This window comes from Merops nubicus, unplaced genomic scaffold (genome assembly GCF_000691845.1).
Source record: "Merops nubicus isolate BGI_N331 unplaced genomic scaffold, ASM69184v1 scaffold7187, whole genome shotgun sequence".
Taxonomy (NCBI): Eukaryota; Metazoa; Chordata; class Aves; order Coraciiformes; family Meropidae; genus Merops; species Merops nubicus.
In genome coordinates, this window is record NW_008620901.1 from 75,499 (window position 1) to 89,282 (window position 13,784).

A 13,784-nucleotide genomic window follows, 5' to 3' on the forward strand; every position below is an offset into this window, starting at 1 on the left:
TGCCATTATGACCTTTTAGAGAGGAAGGGGCAGTTTGGTGTTCCCACACCTCAGCTGACTAATGAGCCTTGGTCCCAAATACAGGTACAGGATGATAAACCATAATAGGAACTGAGTAAAGAATACTACTTTTAGGCCATTACTCTTGGTAGGGGTTGGTCTGTGGAGTAGATAAAAGCCTGCCACAGCTTTTAGTGGCTGAAATGACTGTGCAGGCTCAGAAAGTGGAGTCTCACAGTGGATCAGGGAAGGTTCTGGTGTCTCTTCTTGCTGCCAGCCCACTCTAGAGATTCATTACAGAAGCACAAGAAGAGTGAAGGCTGAAACTAGTGCAATAGCCAGGACAACCTTCTCACTTGTATTACTATACAGCATAATCATACAGTGAATATACTATCATCTGCCACATAAATGAAAAAAAAAAAATATTCAGCCAGTGATCACACAAAATTTCAGTTTTTCTGCAAAAGACAGTGAGGAATGCCTCACAAAATGAATGTCTATTGCATGTGAGAGTCTCTCCTGTGGCTGTACCCCTTCCATTTCTCCGCAGCCAGAAGCGGGCCCACCTGCCTGTTCCCTTTGGGCATTTCACAGGCTACAGCATTCAAAGGGAAGATCACAGTCTGGTGACCAAGCAGTGGACTAGAGCACTGAAAGTGCTCAGGTCTATTGTCATGAATAAAGAGTAATAGAACTTCCCAGTGCTGTTCCATGCACTGTCACAGTTTTTCAGCATCAGCTTTGACAAGCTGCCCCCCTTTGGTATCCCCTAGATGTAAACTGGACCTGGCAGTGGCCCATCATCCCACAGATAGTGGGGAAGATTCGTTAGTCTGTGTTTGTACAGCACAGGAGCCTTGCTGCTACCTGTCACACAGAGCCCATAATGCCACTCAAGAACAAATTATATTTGTGCATAATCAAAATCACATTCAGCTCAGCCCTGATTTGAGAATCCTTTTTGGCTTGTGATGATGTCCAGAGCAGAGAGAGCACAGCTTGATTTCCAGAGCCCAGGCTGAGCTGGCAGAGCTGGCAGGTAGAAATATCTTGTTTTGACTGGTAAACTGAGCAAGTTTGACATGGAAACCACTGAGGGAGAATAAATATGGAACAACAAGATGTAATTTTTACAGAGGCTCTTTTCCATCTATACTGTACTTGGAGCCATCCCAGACTTGAACTAAGAGGTCTTGAGGTCTGAGGAGGGAAGTTCAAGCTGTGGTAGGTTTGGCTGAGGCTTGCTCCTGACACAGGCACAGACATCTGTAAGTGCACAATTATTTAACAGCATTATTCCTACAGGACTGCAGAACAGGAGAAACAAGAAGGGGAGGGGGGAAAGATCAAAGAAGAAAAGAGATTTTAGTTCTGACACAGAACCAAGGATAAATGCCAAAATCAGAGGAATAGCCTATAGGAACTGCATGCTCAGTGTTCCCCAAACCAGCCCCAAATTCACACCCTGCTCCAAGCGAAGAGCAGCACTCCTACAGCCTTGGGAGGATGAGCTACTAGAGTAGAGCACTGATTCTTTCCATTTAATGGGAACAGGATCAATCACTGGATGTCCAGGGTACCTGTTTATGTGATCAATCTCTTTGTGCTAGAGAGCTTCGCCATCCAACATTTCTCTTTCTCATATGTGTGATGTGAATTCCTTTAATGGCCTTTTTGCTCTCATTAAGGACATCATTTGTCTTGTCCATGTTTCTAGCCATGTTTTAACAAATGCATCATATTTCACATGAAATAACATATAAATAGACACTTAACAAACCCCACCAAGGGCTATCTGCAAGAATGCATCTTACAGGCTTCCGCACCAAATGCTGTCACTATCACTGAAGAACCATCTTACATCAGTTCAGCCTGACACTTTAGTAGCCTCCAATTTTTTTTTTTCTTTGAACCAGACATAGATGAGAAAGTAACATGCTCACACAATCCACCTTTCATGTAGCAGTAAAACTACAGCATATTCCTTGGCTTTTATATCTCATGCTATGTGAGCTAAAAATATTTTTCCGCCTAACTGGGATATTGGGAGTCTTAGGAAATGAACAATGCAGATATGTAAAGCTGCTCTGATGAACAGCTCTAGGGCTGTGGGAATTTATTTTGAGTAATCAGAAGGACTTGTACTAATGGGTTTTACACTCTTTTTACATTTTGCTTTCAGTGGTAGTCCCTCGAAGGCAAGTTTACTGGCAGGAATAATCTCAGAAATGGTGAGTGCTATGTAGATGTTAGTCAAGGAAAAAGGTCCAGGTGAGACAGTAAACATCCTACAGACTGGCTATAAACAATAATCTACTTTTAATCAGTTAATTAATTAAGAAGTATTGGAATTACTCCATTAAGCAGTAACCTAAAAGCATTGTATTTGGTCATAAGAAATCTGTGACTAAGAAAAGAGCAAAATTCATTGAATAAATGCTTTGTTAAAATTATTATGACATCCTTCTTTTTATCTCAGAGCCCCTCACTAGCCCCAGTGCACTACTGTGGACTAGCTCCAGCAGCACTGGAAGGTGGCTGTACCAGGGGCCAAGCAGAGCTGCAGGGAAAGACTACACCAGCCAAGGGTGAAAAGGAAGGAGGAGGGCAACTGGATGCATTTTATCCAACCTGGGCTTTGGAACAAGCATGAGAATCAACCCCTCCCCCAGCTCCTTTGAAAGTATCCTGGCTTAACAGATGACAGCAAGACTTCATGTCCTCCACTGGATATCAAGTCCAGAAAACACTGCTTGGTACTACCAAGCATAGCTCTAGGATGGGCACGTTGGTTGCGCAGAAACCCAAGTCCAGTTTGACTCTGGGCTGAGACTCAGGGGAAGTCATCTTCATTGCTGTCTTTGTCATGCCACCCAAGACTCTCTCCACTGCTCTGTCAGAGCTTCCAGTCTCTACAGGAGGATAATAAGGATCCTGCAGGGCCACAGTTGAATGCACAAGTATGTTCAACATGAAGCAAGAAGTTCACAAGCTCTGTCACACTGGAGGAAGGGGTGGGTCTAGTATTCTATAAAACTATTGCAATCCGAAAAAAGCACGACAAAACAAAACGGATGAATGTTAGGAGGAAGGATGCCCACTGCTGAATGCATGTTACAGAGGCAGTTCTTAATTAAACAGTCCACAGGGTCCTAGTTCATTCTTTTACCTTGTTTTTTAGGGGATGGACTTGCTCTGAGGATGACACAGGATTATATACCAGAGGATAGCACAGTGGGGTCCCTGACTGATAGCCTTGCAGTGACTTGGGGGAAGGCCTCCAGGAAAAGAAAGAAGGTGTTTGGTTAGCTGAATCCTGTTCTCCAGGACTGGATGTGTCATAGGGGTTCCTACATGCTCTTCTCTTTGCAGGTCACCTGAACCATACAGGTTTTGGTGAACGCTCTGTGTCTCTCCCTTGTGGCACTGAGGCATGCACTCACAGCATCCACCTTCCCTTTGGCCCTGCATGACACTGGGGTTTTTAGACTTCTCCAGACAGCTCCTTCCTCTCCTTCTTCACTTTACTTCTTCCCTCAATCTGAGCCATAATCACCCCTCTGCTTCCAAATCCAGAGCTGCCTCTCTGCCCTGCTGGGGTATAGGAAAGGAAGGGTGATAATTCATGCTGTAGTAAGGCTCTGTGAAGTGCAGCATTTCAGGTTAACCCTGCATCCAGTTTTGGGAGTTTCACCTGCAGAGAGTGAAGGACATGGCCCTGGTGGGAGGAGTGCCTTCCTGCTAAGTCTCAATTCCCTGCCCCAAAGCACAGAAGAGAGTTTGCTCAAGGCATCTCAGAAGGGTAGGGAAAACTGAATCTGTCTGCTTTGAGATTTAGACATTTTTTTCACAGAGATGGAGAGGAAAAGAGCTGGAGACCTGAAGACTACACTGTAGAAAGGCAGGTTTGCAGCTTCTACTGTCCACAGGACAGGCAGCCCAGGACCAGTGCCCGCTCCCTGACCAGGCTGTTCCCTTCCTAGCCTCACAGCCTGGCCCTCCTGCAGCAGCAGCACCGCTCCGGAACGCTCCGCCAGCACAGGCGGTGGTGGAGCCACCACACTTGTGCCAGCAGGTCACTGGTGGCCCCTGTGCATCTCTGCCTGGTACACATCCACCTGGGGCAGCATCGCTGAAGGTGTTGCCAGTTTCACCCTCTGACATTTTAGGTGAGGGAAAAAAAAACATCAAGTACATGCCTCAGCTTGCTCTCAGAAATTCTTGATTCATTTTGTCCAAAATTTCCCCCCTTCCCTTTGAAAAGTCAGCTCAAGGTAGCTGCATGGGAAAAACATAGTCACTGTGGCTGCACCTTAGATGCAGTGGCAAACAGGGACATTTTCAGGAAGCCTTAACAATGTGCAGTATCACCAGACTTGACTATGTAAGAAACCAAATTCCCACTCCTTCCAGTAGAGGACCACTAGGACCAGCTGTTCCCATGCCACACAGGGCTGGTGGGCCAGAGCTCAGCCCCCCTCCACCTCCTGCCACATCTGTGCCAGCCAGTGCAGCCACCCAGCCTGCCAGCCCCGCCACTTTCAGAGCCCTGAACTACTGATGATGCTTCACTGCAACACTTTATGCATCAGCAATCATTTATTTTTACAGTCCTGGGTTTCAAGTGACGATGTTATGCAGGAAAGTGAGGAGGATTTCAAACCCAGGTCCACTGAATTTTAGGAATAAGCCTTTGAAGAAATAATACTGAAGAACAGGGAGGACATGGGGAGTGGTCTGGATCCCATGAGGGTGCAGGTGTGATGGAGTAGAGGGGCTGAGAGCAGGAGAGGCAGAGGAGAGAGAGGAGGGAGGCCAAGATACTGCAGTCAAGTGGGGGTTTGGGTGTCAAAGGAGAGGAGTGGGACTGGGTGAGGGTGACAACAGCTGGGAAGCCATGTCCCTGCACAGCAGATGAGGAGCAGGACACAAGCTGGCTTCAAAGACCCCCTAAATGCTAATTTTCCTTAGGGAAATTTGATTTTAAAATGGGGCAGGAAGGCTGCTGGATACACAGGCATGAGGACGTAGGATTTACTGTGTAATCCTGAGGGCTTCTTCATCATTTCTTTTTCACCAGGCATTTTCGGACACTGCGCACCACCCAGGAGAAACACTAGGAACCTTGCACTCTAGGTGGGCTGGGGCCAAAGAGCAGAGAATGCCCTCACCTTTCTTTTGCCTAACAAGGTCTGTAAATGATGCTGGGAAACCCATAAAGAGTCCCCTTTCCATCCTCTCCTGGGAAGCAGAGTCAGCTGCTTGAAACTCTTGCAAAGTTTTGGGCTGAAAACGTTGCACCAACAGAGAGCAGCTGAGTCACTGAGCTCAAGCAGGATCCTCCTGCCATTCCTTCATTGCCTCCTCTGCCTTGGGGCAATACAGTCTTCACTTGCTTGCTTTTTTTTTTTTTTTTTTTTCCTTTCTTTTTTTTTTTTTCCCTCCTGTGGAACTAATGCTTCTGAAAGTGAGTGCCTAAAAGCACTTACAAGAACCACGGTGCTGTTCTGAAAGCTCCCTCTCTACCCCACCTGTGGCCCTGAAACACTTCCCAGACCTGATGTGTAGCATCCCCTGCTCATCCAGTCCTAAATAGAGAGCATCCTGCCAGCCTTGCTGTGGTGTAATTATTGTGCTTGCAATTTGCCCACCGAACATCGTCCCCGTACTGTCCATCCCCCAGGCCAGGCTCAGCTGCACACCCCCCTGCTATCCAATCTCCCTAGGAGACATCTCCCTGCTGCCCAGAGCAGACCAGGCTCCCTACCATACCTGCCAAAAGACCTCACTGCACCATGCAGATCCTGCAGTACTAGGACAGAGATCTCCCTCTTCAGCAGACCCAGAGCCCTGTCTAGATCTTCATCCTACTCTGCCAATCCCTCCTCCAAGGCTGTTCCAGATCCCCACCACAATCCTGGCCAAATCCATTAGACCTATTTTGCAATGACCCCCTGCCCTTTCAGTCCCAGGCCATCTCCTTGCTCAGCCCACAAAAACTGGGCTTTGTGGTCCCTGCATGTCCCAGCCTGCCACTGTCACACACCTCTCCAGCACAGTGTGCTACTCCAGCGCTCAGGCAACCGTGGCTGAAAAGTAAGAGACAACTGTTCAGGGCTCCCCTGGCTGCAAGGCTTTACTGCCTGTGCCCCAGGGCCTGAGGAACCTGCTGGCCCTTCCACACCAGCCCACTCACTTCACCTCACCTGCTGCTTGACCGCCTTGGGCTGCTCCCCCCTGAGCCAGGACAGCTTTCCAGAGAGCTTGCTCCCAGGTTTTTCTATCAACTCTGCCTGGCTCCAACTTTTCCCTTTTCTCCTGTGTGTCCCCCCCTTCAGCCCAGCTCCCCAGATGAGTACCACCCCAGAGACCTGACCTGATCGTCAGCCTAATGGGTTTCCGAGAGGGTGGGGAAGAGGGGAGGAGAGCGAGTGGCTGATGCTTCTCAGCCACTCAGCTTGGCCCAGAGCTAACGAAGCATCTCAAAATTAAAAAGTGAACTGCAATCCCCAGCAGGCCTGTCCTCCTTTTGGCATTAGCCGGAGTTCTCTTTCTCTTTCAGAAAAAGAGGACTGGGGAGCTGTGAGTTGCATTTGGAGCTGCTGAAGCACCACATCCTGGGGCTGGAATGAGGAGGGCAGCCTGGGGCTGCTGGGCTGTGGAAGCACTGGCTCTCTTAGGAAGGTTATGAGGAGCAAGATCTGCCTCACCATGGCAAGGAGGACAAGTGGTACACAGGAACAGGCTCTTCCAGTGCCTCTGCACCAAAAGGTCCCCAGCTCCCTCCTGCTCTTTGGGCAGCAAAAGTGGGTGCATGGAGGAGGCACCCCAGGATGCAGATGTGGTACCCTGCCTGCAGGGCTGAGTGGGCTGGGACAGTGCAGGGGTGATTACTGCCAGGCACTGCTGTGGGGAGAGGATGGCAAGAAGGGAACAACATTCCTGTAGGAGGAAGATATGGGGCAAGCAAGCAGGGAGAGAAGCAGAGAAGGGAGGTCGGCTTCGTTTATCACTTCCGTTGGCTGCATTTCTCACACGGGAATCTCCCTGGGAAGGACCTTTCTCTGCCCATACCTCCGGGGTGCTCAGCACCAGCTGTTCTGCCCTTGCTGCCCCCAAAGCCCTTTTTTTGCTGCAGAGGGCCAAGGGCTCTGGCTTGTAGAGGTGCTCTCTGGAGCAGCTCAGTCTGGCTCATAGACAACTGAGTGGTAGCTGATTTGCTCCCGTCCTCTCCACTCCTCCTTTAGGCCTGCCCAGCCATACCCCTCGGTCACCGCTGAGCCAGCCCTGAGACAGCCCCACGACACTCTCCCAGGGCACAGGGCTCTGAGCAGGACCTGACAGCCCTCCAAGGTGCTGTCTTGGCCATTCACAGCTCACCCTGACTGGTCTTCCAAGGGCAGGAGCACAAGTGGGAGCAGAGTGACTGCTTCCTCCAGGAGAGATGACTTACACCCATCTTGCCAGGCTGGAAGGCACCCAAGGGGCAGAAGGATGGTTGAGGTGGAGCACGAGGGGGACTGTGGGGCAGTATCCTGGAGAACAGCCCAGCCCTCAGGGTGCTGGAACTGGGATTCAGTCCAGTCCCACAAGTCTCTGAGAGGTAGCAGGTCTGTATATACACAGGTTCCAGGGCTTTGCCCAAAAAGTGTGCTTTTCCCAGCTGCACACCATTTATCATGGGGAGCTTCACCCTCTCCACAGCAGGGCTGTGGATGAACTAGAAGCCACAAAGTGTTAGAAATATCCTGGCCTGATCCCAGCTGGACTATTCCTAGCAACAGACTTGGTCCAAAATCCAAAAGAACTACTAAACTATGGGGACAGCAGTGGAGCAAGGAAACTTCCACACCTTTTCCCTGGGCTTGTAATGATCTCTGGATTTCAGATTCACCTCTCAGCCCAGCCTTCCCTTAACTACAAATGCTACAGGGGTAATTTTGTCCGGATAAGCTTATACTGAGAAGGAGGGGGCCAGACATGCCGGGAGTTACGGCATCCCTGCACACTGAGCACCAAAGGCACAGTCACTGGAGCTGCAAGCCAGGACTTTGCACTCACAAGCAAAGGGAAGGACAGGAAGGCATGAAAGGCAACAGTGAGTTCAGTGCAGCAAGGAGGGTTAGCATTGCCTTCCTATTTCTTTGCTTGAGTGAGGATAAAAGCAGTTTCTGCTTTGGGAATTCGGAGTAAAATCAAACACAATGGTTGCCCCCAACCATCCATTTTACAGCCCAGAAGGACGCGGCGCCGGGTGAGCCCAGGCTGTGCACAGCACAGAGCTGGCAGGGCCAGCAGCACTGCCTGCACTGAGCCTGGCGCTGCCTTGCCCAGGGTGAGGGAAGGGGTGGTCTGTGTCCTGGGAGGGTGGCTGGATGACCTGGGGACCTGGCATTAGAGTACATGGGCTGTGAAATGGACCTGGGCTGCTGGACCTCCAGCCCTATGGTTCCCCTTTGCAGCCCTCTGCTCTGTGCCTCCACAGAGCCAAATCACCTACTGTTTTACTGTAGCATAATAATCTCAGTGGCTTACAAGATGGTTTTCTTACAGTTTTTATGCCATCTCTGCAGTTCTCCCCCTCATAAAATGTGACTGCATCAATTCCTGTGATTTGGTCTGGTCAGCTAACAGGGGCACTTCATGTTTCCCAGATAGAGCTGTTAGATCAAATCGAGCCCCATCCCATATTCAAAGGAGAGAAGGGATAGGGAGAAACCCTTTCCTTAAACAGCACTGCATGTCCTCCAAAGTGGTTCCCCACTGCAAGTGACCTCCTAGATATCCCTGAGCACTATGGAGACTTGAACATCTCCTCCACCCTGCGGCCCTCCCTGAGGCCGGGGCCCAGCAGCACTTGGTGCTGCCGCCTGAAAGCCCCTGATTCACCTTGGGCACGGTGGTGAGGCAGTGAGGATGGTGTGCATAGGGAGGGAAGGCAGGCTCTGCTGAATGCTAAGGGGAGGTGAGTGGTTGGGGACACATTTGGGTGAGGTGCAAGGAAACCAGAGGCTTCAGGGAGAGACAGATTCGTTCACAGGGTTATGGGAAACTAGAATACACGGGGATGACTTCAAAACCTGATTAAATCATTTGCAATGTTTCTCCATTCCTAGCTTCAAGGAACTGTGGGTCAGACCCTGAAAAATCCTCCCCTGAATTACCATGGAAGTGGCCCTGGCATCCCTCCCCTTTGAGAGCACAAGGATGAATCTGCTTCCCAGCAGTCATACCGAGAAGAACATCTCAATGTGGTTCCTGTCCTCCTGCAGGCTGAAGATCCTCCAATCCCACACATCTCCTCGTGAGAAGGAAATAGCATTGCCCAGAAAAGACTGAAAACAGCCAAGCTCTGAAGGCTGAAGCCAGAAGTCCTCTAAATCCTGTGCAGTCAGTTGTGACTCTGCCCTGCCTGCTCTTCCCCAACAAATCTACCTCAGCTGTACCCTGGAGTAGAGTACCCAGTACCGTACTTGGGTGCAGTACCCAGGGATTATTTTGTATTTCATCCACGCCAGGACAACAAAAAGAAGCCCTTCCCATTCTCCTTTTTGCTCACAGGACACAGGAGAGGATTTTCAGATCCTTGACTCTCCTACTGGGTAGCGGCCAGGCCACCAGCTCCCCAGGGAATATTTTATCCCATATTGTTGCTGACGGATCAGCCTGGCAGACTAACAGCCCTGTCAATGATCACTCCAAATCTCTGTGGGGAAAAGAGCTAAACTATCTGGCACTGGGAGTGGAAGTAGAGAAGGGATGACCTGTTGTCTGTGGTGGAGGAAAGTTTGGAGTAGAGTTAAAGCAGAGTGGCTCTGTACCAGCAAAATGTCCTCCGATACATCACACCATGGACAACTCATCTGTCTGCAGAAATGGGTGATGGCAGGAGGGGAGAATGGGGTGAGGGGGGGGGGGGGGGAGCCAGTAAGAGAAGGAGCAGGGAAACTGGGAGTCAAGAAAGAAACATGAAGCAAGGAGGAGATGAGGGCTAGCAAGCAGCAGAGGGTAGGAGACATCAGACGGGAGCGTTGCACAAGGTCAGCGCGTGCTGCAAGTGGCCGGGCTGGCGGCAGGGGTACACGAAGGCCCCTGGGCTCTGCTCCCCACCACCGGTTGTCGCCATACCTCCAAAGTCAGGCCTGAGGCGTACATCATAGCCCTTCAGCAGTTTGTCCACAATCTCTTTCACCACAGAAATATTCCCAGTGGATGGGCTGAAAGACAAAATACGAGAGTCCTTGTCATGCTGTGTGTCCCGGCCGCGCGGGTGGGGTGCGGGCCAGGCCGCACGGCCATGGCGCTTCACGTGCCCCCCGCACCAGAGCCCCAGTGTGTGCTGCGGACACCCCTCCGCGGGCAGAGCCTCCCCATCGCCGCCCTCGGTCGGACCTTCTGTTCCTGGCACAGGCCTTGCCCCTCAACACGCATACGAGCCCCACGGGCCTGCCGGGGGTCCCAAGCCATCTGACAGGATGGCGCAGGAGTCTCAGCATGTATTTTGCCTCCTCTTTTGTGGCTTACCCCGACTCCTGGGTACCCCGAATGCCATCTCCCCACACTCCCTCTTGGTGTGTGCCAGCACCCGAGCAGTCCCGCCAGGCTGGGGCACCCCTCAGCACGGACACAGCTCACCATGCATGCTTCCCCCCTGGCCACCAACCCCCACGACTGGGACAGTGCCCTGCCCGAGGTGGGAGCACACACACACATGCAGGCAGAAATTGTCCCTTCTGTTCCACCAAGGCATGTGTGGGGCAGCTGCAGCCTCTCTTGCAGGACTTACTCTTCTTCCCCTTGCCAAGCTGAACACTTGCTCCTGGTCTCATACTGCACACACAGCACTGGCTGGTCATGCACTGAGGTCCTCACTACACAAGTCCCCCCCGGCAGGTGCCCTGCACTGGCACACATATCAGTGCAACCTCTGCTTCTCAGTGCACCTGGGTATTTCTTCATATTATTGAAGTAAAGGAAAAAATAACACTTCTTTTGTCCTATGGCCTCAATCTTTGATCTTTGGCATGTTAAAATTCATTTTCTGCCACTCAGCATCACCGTGACTTCTTAGCAATGCAAATCAAGAGCCAGAGATGGGGAAGGAGAGTCCATCTTCCCCTCTGTGTGCCAGACCAGAGATCTTTCTCTCCTGACCCTCTGATTTGCACACTGGCAGCCATCCTCCCTAGCACTGACCCACCTCTAGTCAGTTCAGCACGAAGAGAATTCCCTCTAAAAACAGCCCAACAGCCAAAGCAAAACTGAAGAAGGGAAACCAGAAATCTGAGGATGCTAAAAATATTTAATCTATTCAGTGCTGCGGGGTATATGGGTTTTCTGCCTGAATACCCAGCCTCTGTGCCACCCTCATCCCCTGCTTTGCATGAGAATAGAGACCCTGCCGGTGACAACTGCTGCTCTTTGCAGTCACCCACAGCAGCATGTCTCCCTATCAACACCGCCTCCCACATCCATCCAAGTCAAGCTGGAAAGCTGCATCACTGCACTACCTCTACTAGCCAGCCCTTGCCTCACTGGGCACTGGGTTTTGTGCAGACATGCTTTCATGTGTCTGCATGGCTGTGTGCACAGGCAGGGTGTCTGTGTGTCCTCCAGACAGTCAGGAGAGCATACATGTCTGTCTGTCTGTCTGTCTGTCTGTCTGTCTGTCTGTCTGTCTGTGCTCAGCCACCCGGACACCCCCTGACGGGGCACTGGGTGTTGTGCAGACACATGAAAGCACTGGAGCTCGAGAGTACGGCTGTGAAACATGCACAAATGTGTGTCCATGTGTGTGACCACATCCAAGTCTGCATGGAGGTGACTGTGGGTGCAGATTTTGCTCCACAGGGTTATGACAAGACACTGGGGTATGGGCACAATTTATGCAGGAGCACAGAAAGAGGCATTTGTGAGTGGCTGAGACTGGGTTTCAGACACTGGGGTATGGGCACAATTTATGCAGGAGCACAGAAAGAGGCATTTGTTGTTGGCTGAGACTGGGTTCCCAGGTGCCCAGACTCTCCATTCAGGTGTGGGTGGAGGCAGTGGGACCACTGGGGCACCTGGGCATGCACCACGTCTCTGGATGCAGAGGCTGTGTAAGTGCAGGGATTCCTCAGTGGAGCAGGGATGTGCAAATGTGAGGCAGCACACTTCCCAGGCCCAGCTCTGGTGCATGGGCAAACGGCTCAGCACTTGTGCTGGTGGGGGAAGTGTCTGAGCGGCAATCCTGAGAACGCATCTTAGAGGACTACCATTCTTCATTGCATTGCTTTAATCACTGTAAAAAGGGTAGAGAGGTGTGCAGAGGTGGACATTTTCACAACACTGTGTCTAGGCTTGCAATGTCCACTTGCACCTGTGGATTTCTATACAAGTACGTGAGGTTTTGCAACATGCTTATGCTCATTGTGTATTAAGAGTGTGTACCAGCATTTGTTTATCTCTAGACAATCATTCCTAGGTACATAGATTTCCAAAGTAATAGAATTTCATATTCATAATACAGACATCAGGTATCTCTTGAGGGATTTAGACACTTCTGTTTCACTTAATACAGGACATAAACTCAGGAAGCTGTGTTACCTCTTTAATAAAGGCAAGGAAATTGAGGCAGAGACAGTAACCAATGTGCCAGGGGCCCTGAAGGAAGGGGCAGAGTGGAAAGAGAGCTCTTCCCTCAGCAGCTACAAGTTGGCCCAGTAAAGGCATAAACTGGCATCACGATTACGGTCAAAATCTCCTGTCTCTTAGTGATCCTTTTGATGCAAAAAGCCACATCCCTCCTACTGAACAGGCAAGCTGTGAATTTGCCCAGCTGTGGGCAAGCAGCTGCATGTAAGTGCTATTCCTGGCAAATGTGGGTCTGCATTCGCTTAGGGAGCATGTACAGCCAGCCCGTGAACTGAATTTTTGAATACTGTGTCCCTGCCTCAGTGTGGGTGTGCATGTGCTTTGCATATACGTATACATTTGCAGCCAAACATCTACATGTATGTGCACTGTGCTGCTGACTGGGACATGTGGGAGTAGCTGAAGGCATGTGCACATGGGAGAGTGTTTTGTCTCCAGGGCGTGCACAGATATCCATGCAGACTATAGGTGAATATCAGTCCTGAATATAAGCAGGTAGAAACACATAAACAAGGGCACGTCTGAGCAAAGGCTTTTGATGTGGGCACTGTTCTTTACTTGTTTGCTTGGACACCGTCCGTGTATGTGTCCGTACACAGTGGAACCATGCATGAATGATGTGGATGAAGTGGGCATGTGCATGTTTATAACTATGGGAACATAAATCTTTTTAGATACAGATCTGCAAGCCTGTGCAGGGACCTGCGTGTGTGCGTCGGGAGCACACTGCTCGGTGTACATGGCTCAGCAAGGAATGCCACAGCTCCCCCGCCAGCAGACTTCATGCACGCTGTCAGCACAGAGGTACAGACCAACCTGCCCACATGTGTGAGAGGGGAGGGTGGGAAGGAGTACGCAGCACTACTCCCGTGTGTGAAGACAGTGGATAAATGCCCGTGTCGGAGCAAACAGGTGTGTTCCGTGCACCTCGTCCAGGCTGGACTGGTGCCTGCACCTCTAGTTGCTCGGCTCTCTCGGAGCGCTCATGGCATAGAGCAGGAACAGCTGCAGCTCGAGCACGCAGCGTATTAGTGCAAACCTTTCCATGGCTACACGCAGAGCAGGCAACGCACGCCGAGCTCGGTGGGTGTGTGGCGATGCACATGTGCATGCACCCGGAGGGGCACGGCTGAACGCACACACGC

At 50.8% G+C, this 13,784-nt stretch overlaps 1 protein-coding gene across 2 annotated transcripts in view; it reads right to left on the reverse strand.

The window, feature by feature from the left end:
• Nucleotides 1-10,216, reverse strand: part of LOC103776731 (gamma-aminobutyric acid receptor subunit beta-4) — a 68,649-nt gene extending 58,433 nt beyond the window's left edge. For both annotated transcript variants that reach the window (XM_008944255.1, XM_008944254.1), the window contains exon 1: nt 10,132-10,216. The gene's annotated coding sequence lies outside the window, so the exon portion shown is untranslated. The remainder of the gene's footprint in view (nt 1-10,131) is intronic.
• Nucleotides 10,217-13,784: the final 3,568 nt, after the last annotated feature.